The sequence below is a fragment of the Gossypium raimondii genome, chromosome 10, assembly GCF_025698545.1.
Source record: "Gossypium raimondii isolate GPD5lz chromosome 10, ASM2569854v1, whole genome shotgun sequence".
Classification (NCBI taxonomy): domain Eukaryota; kingdom Viridiplantae; phylum Streptophyta; class Magnoliopsida; order Malvales; family Malvaceae; genus Gossypium; species Gossypium raimondii.
This window is the reverse complement of record NC_068574.1, coordinates 42885107-42898935: the sequence shown is the minus strand read 5'-3', so window position 1 is coordinate 42898935 and position 13829 is coordinate 42885107. Positions and strand designations below refer to the sequence as shown.

Here is a 13829-nt window from a genome sequence, read left to right as displayed (position 1 = left end):
TCGAGGCACAACAATTCGAGCTGAAGCCAGTCATGTTTCAGATGATTCAAACTGTGGGCCAATTCAGTGGAATGCCTATTGAAGATCCTCATCTTCACTTAAGACTATTTATGGAAGTGAGTGATTCTTTCAAGCCAGAATACCCGAAGATGCATTAGTACTGAAGCTATTCCCATATTCGCTAAGGGACAGAGCTCGTGCCTGGTTGAATTCATTGCCACCGAACTCTATTTTTACATGGCAAGAGTTAGCCGAGAGATTTCTCATGAAGTATTTCCCGCCGAGCAAGAATTCCAAGTTGAGGAATGAGATCACTGCCTTCCAACAAATGGATGATGAGTCCCTGTATGAAGCATGGGAAAGGTACAAAGAGTTATTATAAAAGTGCCCTCATCATGGAATCCCATATTGCATTCAACTTGAGACATTCTGTAATGGTCTCAACGCTCAAACGAGGATGGTAGTGGATGCCTCTGCTAATGGTGCTCTCCTTTCTATGTCTTATAATGAGGCTTACGAAATTATTGAGAGGATTGTCAGCAACAATTATCAATGGCCAACCAATTGAGGAGCGTCAGGAAGACGAGTCGTTGGAATACATGAAGTGGACGCTCTCCTTCACTCGCATCTCATGTATCTTCAATATCCTCAATGCTTAAGAATCTTACAACTAATGGGTCTAACAGTTTTGCAGCCCAACCACTTAACCAATTTGAGAATATAGCCTGTGTGTATTGTGGGGAAGGACATTTGTTTGAAGAATGTCCATCGAACCCAGAATCCGTATATTATATGGGTAACCAAAATCAAAACCAAGGGAGGCAAGGACTGCAATCCAACTTTTATAACTCATCGTGGCAAAATCACCCAAATTTTTCCTGGAGTAACCAAGGGGTTGGAACCAGTAACACTTACGCCCAACCTAGACCAACTCAGCCGCCTAGTTTTCCCTAACAAGTTCAGAAACCAACCCAAGCGGAACCATCCAATAGCTTAGAGAATCTATTGAAGGCGTACATGGCGAAAAATGATGCCACTTTAAGGAATTTGGAAAATCAAGTGGGCCGGCTTGCTACTGAACTCAGGAACCGACCACAAGGTGCTCTACTTAGTGACACGAAAAATTTGAGAAATCTGGGGAAGGAACATTGTAAAGCATTGACATTGAGGAGCGGAAAGACAATAGAGCCCAACACTGTCGAAGTTGAAAAGGAGCCAGCTGATGCTCAAGATTCAAAAGAAGTTCAACCAAGTGTTGAAATTCCTGTTTCACCAGAACTGAAATCTACAAAACCCGACAAAGTAACCTCAGGACTAGTTAATTTTGAGCAACTAACAATGTCGTTAGATGCAGAATTGCTGCCAAAGATGAATCAATTAGAATCAGTCCCAGTAATGAAACCACCACCACCCTACCCTTAAAGACTTCATAAACAGAAGCAGGAGATTCGATTCAAGAAGTTCCTTGACGTACTCAAGCAAATTCACATCAACATCTCATTGGTTGAAGCACTTGAGCAAATGCCGAACTACATCAAGTTCATGAAAGATATATTGTCTAAGAAACGAAGACTTGGAGAATTTGAGACGCTAGCTCTGACGAAGGAATGCAGTGCATATCTTCAAGACAAACTACCCCCAAAATTGAAGGATCCTGGATGTTTTACCATACCGTGCAACATTGGAGTAACATATTGTGGTAAGGCATTATGTGACTTAGGTGCAAGTATCAACTTGATGCCTATGTCAATATTTAGGAAGTTGGGGATAGGAGAATTTAGACCAACTACAGTTATGCTTTAACTAGCAGATCGATCCTTAGCACACCCAGAAAGAAAAATCAAGGACATATTGGTACGTGTAGATAAGTTTATCTTTCCTGCTGAATTTGTAATTCTAGATTTTAAAGCAGACAAAAACATACCAATCATCCTAGGAAGGCCGTTCCTAGCAACTGGAAGGACCCTTATTGATGTGCAGAAGGGCGAGCTCACTATGCATGTTCAGGATGATCAGTTAACATTTAACGTATTTAAGTTTATGCGATTTCCTAACACAATGGATGATTGCTCTGCAATGTCCGATTTAGAGGATTTAATAGTGGAGAAGGGACTCAACTGTGTTGAGGACCCACTGGAAAGAATTTTGACATCGGATCCTCCAAATGATAAAGAGGAGGATGAACACTTAGCTTTGCTAGAAGCTAATCAAATGCGATTTAATCCACAATCTAGGTTTGAATCTTTAGAGTTAGAAAAGAGGGACTATTCCCAACCAAAAGCGTCGATCAAGGAGCCATCTAAATTAGAACTCAAGGTATTACCTTCTCATTTAAAATATGTTTATTTAGGTAACGCTTCTATTCTTCCTGTGATTGTTTCAGCAGAATTGACCACTAAGCAAGAAAAGAAACTTATCTTAGTTTTAAAACAATTCAAGAAGGCCATCGGATGGATCATAGCTGATATTCACGGTATTAGTCCATCTGTATGCATGTACAAGATTATCCTGGAAGATGACAAAAAAGGGACTATCGATGGACAACGGAGATTGAACCCCATCATGAAGGACATAGTAAAAAAAGAGATCATCAAATGGTTAGATACGAGTATCATCTATCCCATCTCAAACAGTTAATGGGTAAGCCCAGTCCAGTGTGTGCCAAAAAAAAGAGGTATCACGGTCGTAGAGAACGAGAACAACGAGTTGATCCGACTAGAACAGTTACGGGATGGAGAATCTGCATTGATTACCAAAAGTTGAACAAGGCGACTAGGAAAGATCACTTTCCTTTGCTGTGCTTGGACCAGATGCTGGATAGACTCGCAGGATGAGATTACTACTATTTTCTCGATGGATACTCAGGGTATAATCAGATTACAGTAGCACCAGAAGATCAACACAAAATGACATTCACCTGCCCGTACGGTACGTTTGCATTTAGACGCATGCCATTTGGTTTATGTAATACACCTGTTACATTTCAAAGATGTATGATGTCTATTTTTACTGGCATGGTTGAGAAATATTTGGAAGTCTTTATCGACGATTTTTTAGTATTCGGAGATACTTATGATGATTGCTTTTCCAATCTAACTAAGGTACTAAGATGATGTGAAGAAACGAATCTTGTACTCAACTGTAAAAAGTGGTATTTTATAGTACGAGAAGGAGTTGTTCTAGGGCATCGGATAAGGAGACATGGGATTGATGTAGAAAAAGCAAAGGTAGACATTATTGAGAAACTCCCACCTCCAACATCTATAAAGGGTGTTAGGAGCTTTTTGGGCCACGCCGATTTTTATCTAAGATTTATCAAGGACTTCTCCAAAGTTTCTAAACCCTTATGCAAGTTATTGGAGAAGGACTCTATATTCAAGTTTGATGAGGAATGCTTAAAAGCCTTCAACAATTTGAAGAGTCGACTAGTCACGACACCCATAATCGTCACACCAGACTGGGATTTTCCATTCGAATTGATGTGTGACACAAGTGTCTTCGCAATTGGAGCTGTCTTGGGCTAGCGAAGCAACAAAGTTTTTCATCCCATCTCTTACGCAAGTCGAACCCTAACAGAAGCTCAACTGAATTATACGGTAACAGAAAAAGAGTTACTTGTTATTGTGTTTGCTTTCGACAAGTTTCGATCTTATCTGGTAGGTACCAAAGTGACTATCTATACGGACCACTCGACAATTAAGTATTTACTTACGAAGAAAGATGCTAAGCCGAGGTTGATCCGATGGGTACTTCTACTTCAAGAGTTCGATCTAGAAATTCAAGATCGAAAGGGAGTCGAAAATCAAGTAGTAGATCACTTGTCCAGATTGGAGCCACAAGAAGGGAATTCTCCTCTTATACCAATTCATGAGACATTTCCAGATGAACAGATCCTGAAGGTAAATCATGTCCATAATACCCCTTGGTTTGTTGATATTGCTAACTATTTAGCTTGTGGTTTGATTCCAATTGATAAGATGTATCAACAAAGGAAAAAGTTTCTTCACGATGTTAAGTACTATGTCTGGGAAGAGCCATATGTGTTTAAAAAGTGTGCAGAACAGATGATCAAGAGATGTGTGGCACAAGATGAAATACCGAAGATTCTATACCACTATCACTCAGCTCTAAGTAGGGGAAACTTCAGAGGTACACGTACAGCGGCCAAAGTATTGCAAGCCGGATTCTTTTGGCCTACACTATTCAAGGATGCATATGCGTATATGAAGAGCTGTGATCGATGTCAAAGGGTTGGAAATGTCACGAACAGAAATGAGATGCCTCGAACAAACATCATTGAGGTAGAGTTGTTCGATGTATGGGGTATTGACTTTCTTGGTCCTTTTCCTCCGTCTTACGGTCACAAGTACATACTAGTAGCAGTAGACTATGTGTCTAAGTGGGTCGAGGCTGAGGCATATCTGACTAACGATGCTAAGGTTGTGATGAAGTTTCTGCAGAAGTATGTGTTCACAAGGTTTGGAACCCCAAGAGCTATCATCAGTGATGAAGGATCCCACTTTGTGAACAAGTGGTTAAAATGATTATTAGACAAGCACGGAGTGAAATACAAGGTTGCAACAGCTTACCATCCGCTGACAAATGGGCAAGCTAAACTAGCAAATAAGGAGATCAAAAGCATACTTGAGAAGGTAGTCTGCCCGAACCGACGAGATTGGTCCACAAGATTAGATGATGCTTTATGGGCTTACAGAACAACATACAAGACACCGTTAGGGATGTCACCCTATAGGTTGGTCATTGGGATAGCCTGCCATCTACAATTAGAGTTAGAGCACAAAGCTTACTAGGCTCTTCAATAGCTTAATTTGGATCCTAAGCTCGCGAAAGAGAAACGGATGTTCCAACTCAATGAGTTAGAAGAGCTCCGAATGTTCTGATATGAAAATGCCAAATTACTTAAAGAAAGACTCAAGAAATGGCATGACAACCACATTCGAGTTTGAGAATTTGAAGCAGGTTAGCAAGTCTTGTTGTTCAATTCTAGGTTGAAGTTCTTTCCAGGTAAGCTAAAATCATTTTAGTCTGGTCCATTTACGATTCACCAAGTCTATCCATACGGAGTTGTTGAACTCCAAGGTAAGGGACTTAATTTCCGAGTTAATGCTCAGGGCCTGAAACATTATTAGGGAGATAAAATTGAACGGGATAAAATCTCGTTCATTTTATCGAATACTTAATTTTTCGTTTTTCTTTTTGAATAAATGATTTAGGGTATATTTTCGAGTAAATTATGTTTAAATAAACTTTGTCTAGGAGATTGAAACTTAAGCAGGACCGTTTGTGACCCATCCAATCTTTCCTGGGAATTTATTTTGACATAATTTTCTGAGAAATTATCCCCTAAATGGAAAAATAAATTTTTAGTTTCAAATAAAAGGGTCAATTTTGATCCAAGTTTTAATTTGTAACTCAATTTTAAATTTTCATTAAGTCTAGGGACTTAATTGAATTATTTTTAAAATTTAGTTGCTCTTTTCGTAAATAATAAAAAAACTAGGTGCCTTTCTTTGTGAATATTTTCAAAAAACATCTAGAATAAATATCTTTAATATTATTAATAATGTGATAAACTTTAATATATAATTATATTATTTATAATTTATATATTAATTTTTATCAACTTAGTTTAGAATTAGGAGTAATTAGGAATTTTTTTATTTTTTCACAATAAAATAAGAGATGGGAATCAAAAGTAAATGTGGACAAGTAGTAAAGTCTAAAGTGTGGAAATAGGTATATACATGTCTAGGATTGGATCTAGGAAGAGCTTGGTACTTAAGCAGTCAAATTGACTCACGTCCTCTTTTCTGGAATCCTACTTGGTGTATAGTATCTATTCACTTTAAACAATGAGGACATTGTTCATTTTAAGTTGGGGGGACCGAAAATTGAAATTATTTCCACTCAGAATAAAATTTTTCTTTGAATTACGAATATGATATATTTTTGTTCAATAAATTTGAATTTTGTTAAGTATGCTAAATTTAAGTATGAATAAAGTTTGATTATTTCAATAAATTGTTATCTTAGCTTAATAATGACATGAAATGTATTTCTATTAAAGCATGCAAATCATACCATAAAATTTTAGTTCTTTAGGAAAGTTAGGCATGCATGAAAGTTTAAGTTTTTAGAATTGACTTAGTAGTTTCTTAAGGCGAAATCCTAGGAAGCATGGAACGTTGAAAATGATTTAGGAAACTGTTGTTTGGACCGTTTGTAACACCCCAAACCCAGTCTAAACGTTATGACCGAATCTGGCGATGTCACATTGTAACACCCCTTACTCATATTCGACGCCAGAATAGGGTACGAGGCAGTACTAGAAGACATACATTTACGTACGTATTAAACCGAGTTACAATTTATTATATCTCATGACTTACATTTCCATTACTTATACCGTTTCTTCTATGAGAAACTAGACTTAATAAGCTTTATTTCCATATTTTGTTCATCCTCTAATTCGATTTCCACAATTTATGGTGATTTTTCAAAGTTATCCTACTGCTACTGACCAAAACTGTTTTAGTGCAAGATGTTGATTACTAAGTTTATAACTCCCTCATTCCCTTTCTCTATAATATTTCCCATCATTTTCACTTATTTCCCTTCACTAATATATCAAGAACATAAGAATTTATTTAAGAAAACTCTACTATAACATCATTTCCATGCTTTTTCAACAATAACAAACTTAAAAATATATTGAAATCTTGATGTTCTTACCTTGTGTTATTGATTTCAATCTTTAACTTGATTTTCTCTCTCCTCCAGCTTCTATTTCTTGAACCTAACTTGACATTCTAGCTCCCCATTGTCTCCTTATTATTTTTCTCTCTTGGAAGCTATGGAAATTCTTTTGATTTCTAGGTGAAAATAGTGAATTTTTGGTGAAAAGACCAAATTGTAAAGAAAGCAAAACTTTCTTTCTTCTCTTATTTTTTAACGTTGGGTGCATGGAAAGATGATAATTTTTTCATCATCTTTCCTCCCTTTTATATTAATCATTTAATAATAAAATAATACTAAAAATCTTAATAAAATATTAATTAAATAACATTTATCTAATTAATTAATTAAAAATATCACAAACATCATCATTACCTTCTAGAATTCTCTCTCTCTCTATTTGACCATTTTGCCCTTTATAATCTTTTGAAATTCCATCCTTGAGTCATCACTTAATTAGGTAAAATTACAATTTAGTCCCTCAAAATTCTTCACCTTTTCAATTTGGTCCTAATTCATCCATTTTCCTTAGTTTCTAGATTATTCCACTCTTAAAATATTTACACTTGTGGTCCTTCAACTTTTTCATATTTACACTTTAATCCCTCAAATTTCAAGTATTTACTCTTGGGCAACAAAAATTTTCTCACTTTGGCAATTTAATCCTTTCTTGAATTAATATGTCATAATATAATTTGCCATATCTCAAAATTTCCCTTTTTGTCACTTTATTTCCTTATTTTACTATCAATGATACCTACTTTCTTACTGTAGTAATTTTCGGGGTATTACAGTAGTAATTTTAGGGATATTACACCGTTTGAGTCTTTCAAGCCAACCATGATGAAATTTTTATCCTTTCAAACCCAAATTTGAGACTTTATGGAATAATTTTATTTGAACCCTTACAAAGTTAGCCATCACTTTTCTTGATTATCTTAAAAATGTCTTAAACACTAGGCTCAGTACTATTCAGAGTATTCTTTGAAAATAAGTTTAGGGGAGTTACAAAGAAGTATGAAATGGTCTAAAAATTGTAGTACAAGCAGTAAAATACTCGAAAAAAAAAGAGCATATGTACTTGAAGTAAATTGCACTAAAGAGCATGTGAAAAGGAAAGAAAAGTTGATGTATTGAAGATAATTATTTCGAAAGGTCCGATACAAGCTGAGTCTAAGGTTTTTTTAAACCTAAAATTATCTATCTTTTACCTACCCCTAAGCCCAGCCACATTACAACATTGTTACAGACCTATTGATTCAAAGTTCCAATGTTACCTACATTAGTGGAGAGAAATTACTCTGGTCAACATATGAAGACATCAGTTAAGCTTAATGATTGCAGTTTAATTTTGAATAAGGGATCAAAATCAAATTGGTAGGGATTAACATGTCTTTATTAAGAAACATTTAGTCTAATTTTGCTATTGTAGTAATTTTTGAGATTAATTTGAACGATATATATACTTAAGTAGCATAATTATCAAATTTCTTGTTTTTGAGCATAAGTATATTGATTTTATGATTTTGGAAAGAATGTTGTTCTGCAGGAGTTTTTCAAAAAGTGTTTTCGAGAAAATTATTTTCAAATTTGTGCATTACTCGGGATGAGTAATGAATTAAGTTTGGGGGTGTGGAAACACGAAAATTTATGTGTTTTTACATGCCCTTTTTAACTTAAAATCATGCTATTTCGGTTAAATTCTTGTCGAAAAATAATTAAATATTATAAAATAATTAAATTATGTTAAAAATATGAACATGATGAATTTTAATGAATTTTATAGTTAATTTTGATTAATTTTGACTATTTTCGACAGATTCGCATAAATGGCGAAAATTGGCTTTGGAGATAATGCTCGAAGAATAAAACCGAGAAGCAATTTGAAGCATCGAGGAAAATTTATTTCCAGCCTAAGATGGTCCAAAAATGTGTGTTAATTAATTTTTATTTATTCCCAATTTAATTTGGGCTAAATAAATTATTATTAATTAATTATGGAAAAAAAAGGGTCCAGTTGAACCGCATTGGTTGAACCGAATCTTGTGAACCGAACTAGCCACCAATTGGGCTGCCCAGAATCGTCTATATGCTGACCCAAATCAGCATTTTAGCTGACTAAATAAACTTGAAAAGAAGCACTTGAAGAACTTTTAACCTTGCATTCAAACCCCTCCAAAAAATGTGGCTTTATTGATTTGCCCCACGCTATTTTTAGCAAAGTTGAATCTCTCAACTTTTCCATGTGTGTGGCCGGCCAAGGGGGGTCTCTTTGGCTGATGGAAATTTCTATTTTTAGCAGCCACAATCAGCTATAAAAGCGACCCCTTGCTGATCATTCAACTCATCCCTCACACTCTCATTCTCTCTTCTCCTCTCTCACTTTCTCTCAACTTTTCCTTCCCATTTTCCCTTTTGTGCAACTGTCGATTTCTTTTCTTGGGAAAGTGGTCCTCATTAGCCATTTTTGAGTGGCAATTAAAGTGTTCGTAAGCCACCTTGAAAGCCAAGGAAAACGGGGAACGAAGAACAGAGAAATCAGTCAAGCCATGGAGAAACACAAGATTTTCTTCTTGTTCCCTATCTCTTTAAATTTCGTTGTTGTTTTGAAAAACATGTTTATGAATATTTATGCTATTGAAATGGTTATTTTAATCAATCTAGCTTGAATTTAATCCGTGCTAGGTTGATTATATTTTGTCTGCTTGAATTATTGAAATTGTGTTTGTGCATTAGAACCTTTTTATTTTTATTTTTTTTAGTTTTTAACCCTTAGTTTTTAATCATCTTTAAACCAAAATATTTTCCATCACCAAAGTGTTTTAACATTAATTTCAAAAATATTCATTTTTACAGTCCCTGTGGGTACGATAACTCGACATTTATTTGTCACTTTATTACTTGTTGCGATTGTGTACACTTGCAGATTTTCGTCATTCCAGTCAACTCCCCTTAATTTTCTCCATCTAAGTGGCGTCCTCGTGATCTTCTCAAGCCTAGTAAGTTTGATCCTTAATTTATGGCATGTGGTTGAGGAGGTGGGAGACTAAGTCCTTCATCCTTTGATTTTTCCTATTCTCTTCTTGGGCATACGATTTGGGCCTCTGTTACACATCCTAGTATGATAAGCTCCTCCGGCGTTGGGTTGGGGTGAGTTCTTAAGCCCAACAAGGCTGACTTGGGTGTCCAAATATAGAGAGCTCCAATGCCCAATCCATTAGACAGATGCTGCAGAATGTGAACTTCTACTACTTTCCATTGAATGCATTCCTTCAAAGATGATAAATCACGTGTTCAACATAATAATTAGTCAATATAACAAATTTTCTTATAGTTACTTAATAAAACAAAATTATTGGTAAAACTACAAAAATTGCTATCGACCACTTAGAATTTGCATGAATGATAAGCTAAAAAGTATTGTAGAAAACTCTATATTCTAGGTTATCAACCTCGTGTATGTCTCGTTTTAGCTCAGAATCATTTGGTACACACAATCGATTGCGAAAATACAAGCTACCATCATCACAAATACTAAACTCGGTTGTCTGTGCATTTTCAACCAGTACTCATTTTGCTTGTAACTCTGAATCCTCTTTTTGTAACTCTCAAATTCTCTATAGGAATAACAGTTTAGCCCTCAGCTCGTCTAGAATATAACCATTACGTTTCATAGTCAACTGGGATTCGTAGCTCTCAACGCAAATAGAGATTTTCATTTTAAAGCATCAACTACAACATTAGCTTTACCCAGGTAATAATCAATGACTATATCATAATCTTTCAATAGTTCAAGCCATCTACATTGTCTCAGGTTCAAATGTTTTTGTTTCATCAAGTATTTCAGGCTTTTGTGATCGGTAAAGATGTGGTACTTCTCACCGTACAAGTAATGTTGCCAAATCTTTAAAGTAAACACAGTAATTTCTAATTCCAAATTGTGTATGAGATAGTTTTTCTCGTGTGGTTTCAACTATCGAGAGGCATAAACTATTACTTTACTATCTTGAATCAACACGAAACCTAATCTATTTAACGAAGCATTCACTATAAACGATGAATTCTTTCCTGAATTTAGGCTGAATCAGAACTGGAGCTTCTGTCAACAATGTTTTCAACCTTTCAAAACTCTGTTGGCACCTTCCTAACTAGATGAAATCAACAATTTTCTGTAACACTTGGTAAAATAATCATTGAAGATCCTTTTACGAATCGTCTGTAATATCCTGGTAAACCCAGGAAACTACACAATTTAGAAACATTCCTTGAAGGCTTCCAATTTACAATTGTAGATATTGTTTTTGGATCAACTCGGATACCATCTGTAGAAATCACATATACTAGAAATCCAACCTTTCGGAGCTAGAATTCACATTTACTAAACTTCGCGTATAACTATTTATCTCGCAAGAGTCTATAATACAATTCTTAGATTGTAAGCATGCTCAGTTTCATTCCTCAAATAAATTAGAATATCATCGATAAATATGAAAACAAATCTATCTAAATATGGCTGAAATATCCTATTCATTAAGTCCATAAATGTAGCCGGAGCATTTGCTAAACCAAAAGGCATCATAAGAAATTCATAATGATCGTAACGAGTTCTAAATGTAGTTTTCTATACTTCAAGCTTTTTAACTTGTATCTAATAATAACCAGATTGAAGGTCAATTTTTAAAAATATGGTAACTCCTTTCAACTAGTCGAATAGATCATCAATATAGGGTAATGGATACTTATTCTCTATAGTGACCCTGTTTAGCTGCCTGTAGTCGATAAATAGCCTCATTGACTCATCTTTCTTTTTCACAAATAGGACTGATGGACCCCAAGGTGACATTCTATGAATCATTTGTCAATCAACTCTTGCAACTGTGCTTTTAACTCTTTTAGCTCTATCGAAGCCATTTTGTATAGTGCAATTGAGATCGACGTAGTTCTAGGTGTTAACTCAATAGCAAATTCAACCTTCTATTCTGGAGGCAACCTAGACAGTTCCTCTGGAAACACATTGGTAAATTTATTAACCATCGATAATTGATCAATATTTGATTCTGATATTTGCGTATATAAGATATAAGAAAAAAATGCTACCTAACTTTTTCTAACCAGTTTTTGAGTAGAAATTGCTGATATATCATTGGTAACACAATCGGTTCTGTTAGACTCAACTGTAACCAATTCACCATTCTGGCATCTCAAAACAATCCATTTCTGCCTACAATTCCCCACTACATCATGTAAAGTCAACTACTCTATACCCAAAATAACATCAAACTTGTGGATTGGTAGTAACATCAAATTGCTAAGAAATTCACATCCCTGAATTCTCAGTCGATACTTTATAAATAACATATTAACTATGACATTCTGACTCAAAGGATTGATTTCCCTAATATCAAATTCAGTCGGTTCTACTGATATATGTTCTTTTTAGTTACTAACGCAGTGCAAATATACGAATTTTTTGACCCAAGGTCAATCAATGCATATACAATAACATCAAAGAGAGAGAAAGTACCAGTAATGACATCTAGGGCAGGAGCTTCCTCCCGGGCTCAGATAGCATAAGTTCTGGCAAGCGCTTGAGCCTCAGATCTAACAATCAAATCCTTAGTCTCACCTCGTGTCATTCCGATATTACAACTTTGTCTCAATCGTCTATCTTTTTAAGGAGCAGACATCAGTCTAATAGTTTGGTTGTCAGTAACGCTTGACTTTTTTGTGTAGTTCTTCAAGAAATGATTGGTAAAGCCACACCTAAAATAAGCCGCACTTTTAACTCGGCACTCAACATCCTAAGTCTTACCATAATTCTCACATATAGGTCTATCCACATTGCGAACACTGCCAACACTTTCTACCAGGGTAGTTTGAAATCTCGAGTTACTCGATCTCAGCTTATTTCTTCCCCTAAACGCTGATGAAGTTGTGAGGAACCTAAAAGTTTCTCTCGATTTCTTTGATAGATGAGTTCGAAATGGTCTAGACATGCCCTTGTTTTTTATTACAAATATTTTCCATTTTCTGATCCCGATCAAATAACACTACAAACTCTCTCAACTCCAAAGCTCTCACCAACATTCAAGTTTCATCATTTAGTCCTGATTCAAAATGGATACACATCTAGATTTTCATCGGTACAATCTCACCGGCTTATTTTCTAAGCTGGAAAAATTTTGCTCATACTTAGCCACAAACCTATTTCCCTACTTCAGCTCGAGAAACTCTTTTTTTCTTTTCTAGATACAATCTACTGATGTATTTCTTCTGAAATTCAGATTGGAAAAAGTCCCACTTAACTCTATCTCTTAGTACAATAGCTATTAACATAGACCATATAATGACCTAAAAAGGACTAAATAGAATAAGGTGTAAAATTTAAATTATAGATTAAAAGAAAGTATAAAGGGCCAAAATGGCAATTAAGCCAATTCATAAATATGAGGTGGCATAAGTTGATTGAATTGAAGATATTACATGATATTTAATTATTAATTATTAAGGTTTAATATTAAATTATAAAGTATAATAATTATTATATTATGAAATAAGTTAAATAAAGACAAATGTATGGTAATGATTTAATATAAGTGTATGGTATAGATGATATTGTACGTTTATGCATAAAATATATTTGTACATTTGTAATAATATTATTTGTTGTTAAATAGATGTTTTTATAAAATAAATAATATAAATGACAAATATATGGTACAAAATTTATACAAGTGTAATAATATAAATAAGTACAAATGTAATTAAATAATTGGTTTACTTAACATTTAAGCATAAGATATTTTATATTGATATTATATTATATTAAGTAATTAAAACAATAAAGTAAATAAAAACAAAAAAAAAAGAAAGGAGAAAGAAGTAGAGAGCATTTCGAAATAGAGCAGGAAAAGGAGAAAAAGAAAAACAAAAGGGAAAACTAGGGATTTGAAGCTTGAAGTTTAATTGGTAAGTTAAATTAAGTATTTTTCTCCTAAATTTGATGTTTTAGAAGTTTTAAAACTAGGTTTTGCTGAATTTAGGTTGAAGTCTTGGAAGTTCATAGGTTTTTA

The 13829-nt window shown here is 34.6% G+C and overlaps 1 non-coding gene across 1 annotated transcript; it reads right to left on the bottom strand.

The window, feature by feature from the left end:
• Positions 1–295: 295 nt before the first annotated feature.
• Positions 296–402, bottom strand: LOC128034423 (small nucleolar RNA R71). Its single transcript, XR_008190548.1, has one exon. It is a non-coding gene; the product is annotated as a small nucleolar RNA R71 (small nucleolar RNA).
• Between the last annotated feature and the right edge of the window lie 13427 nt (positions 403–13829).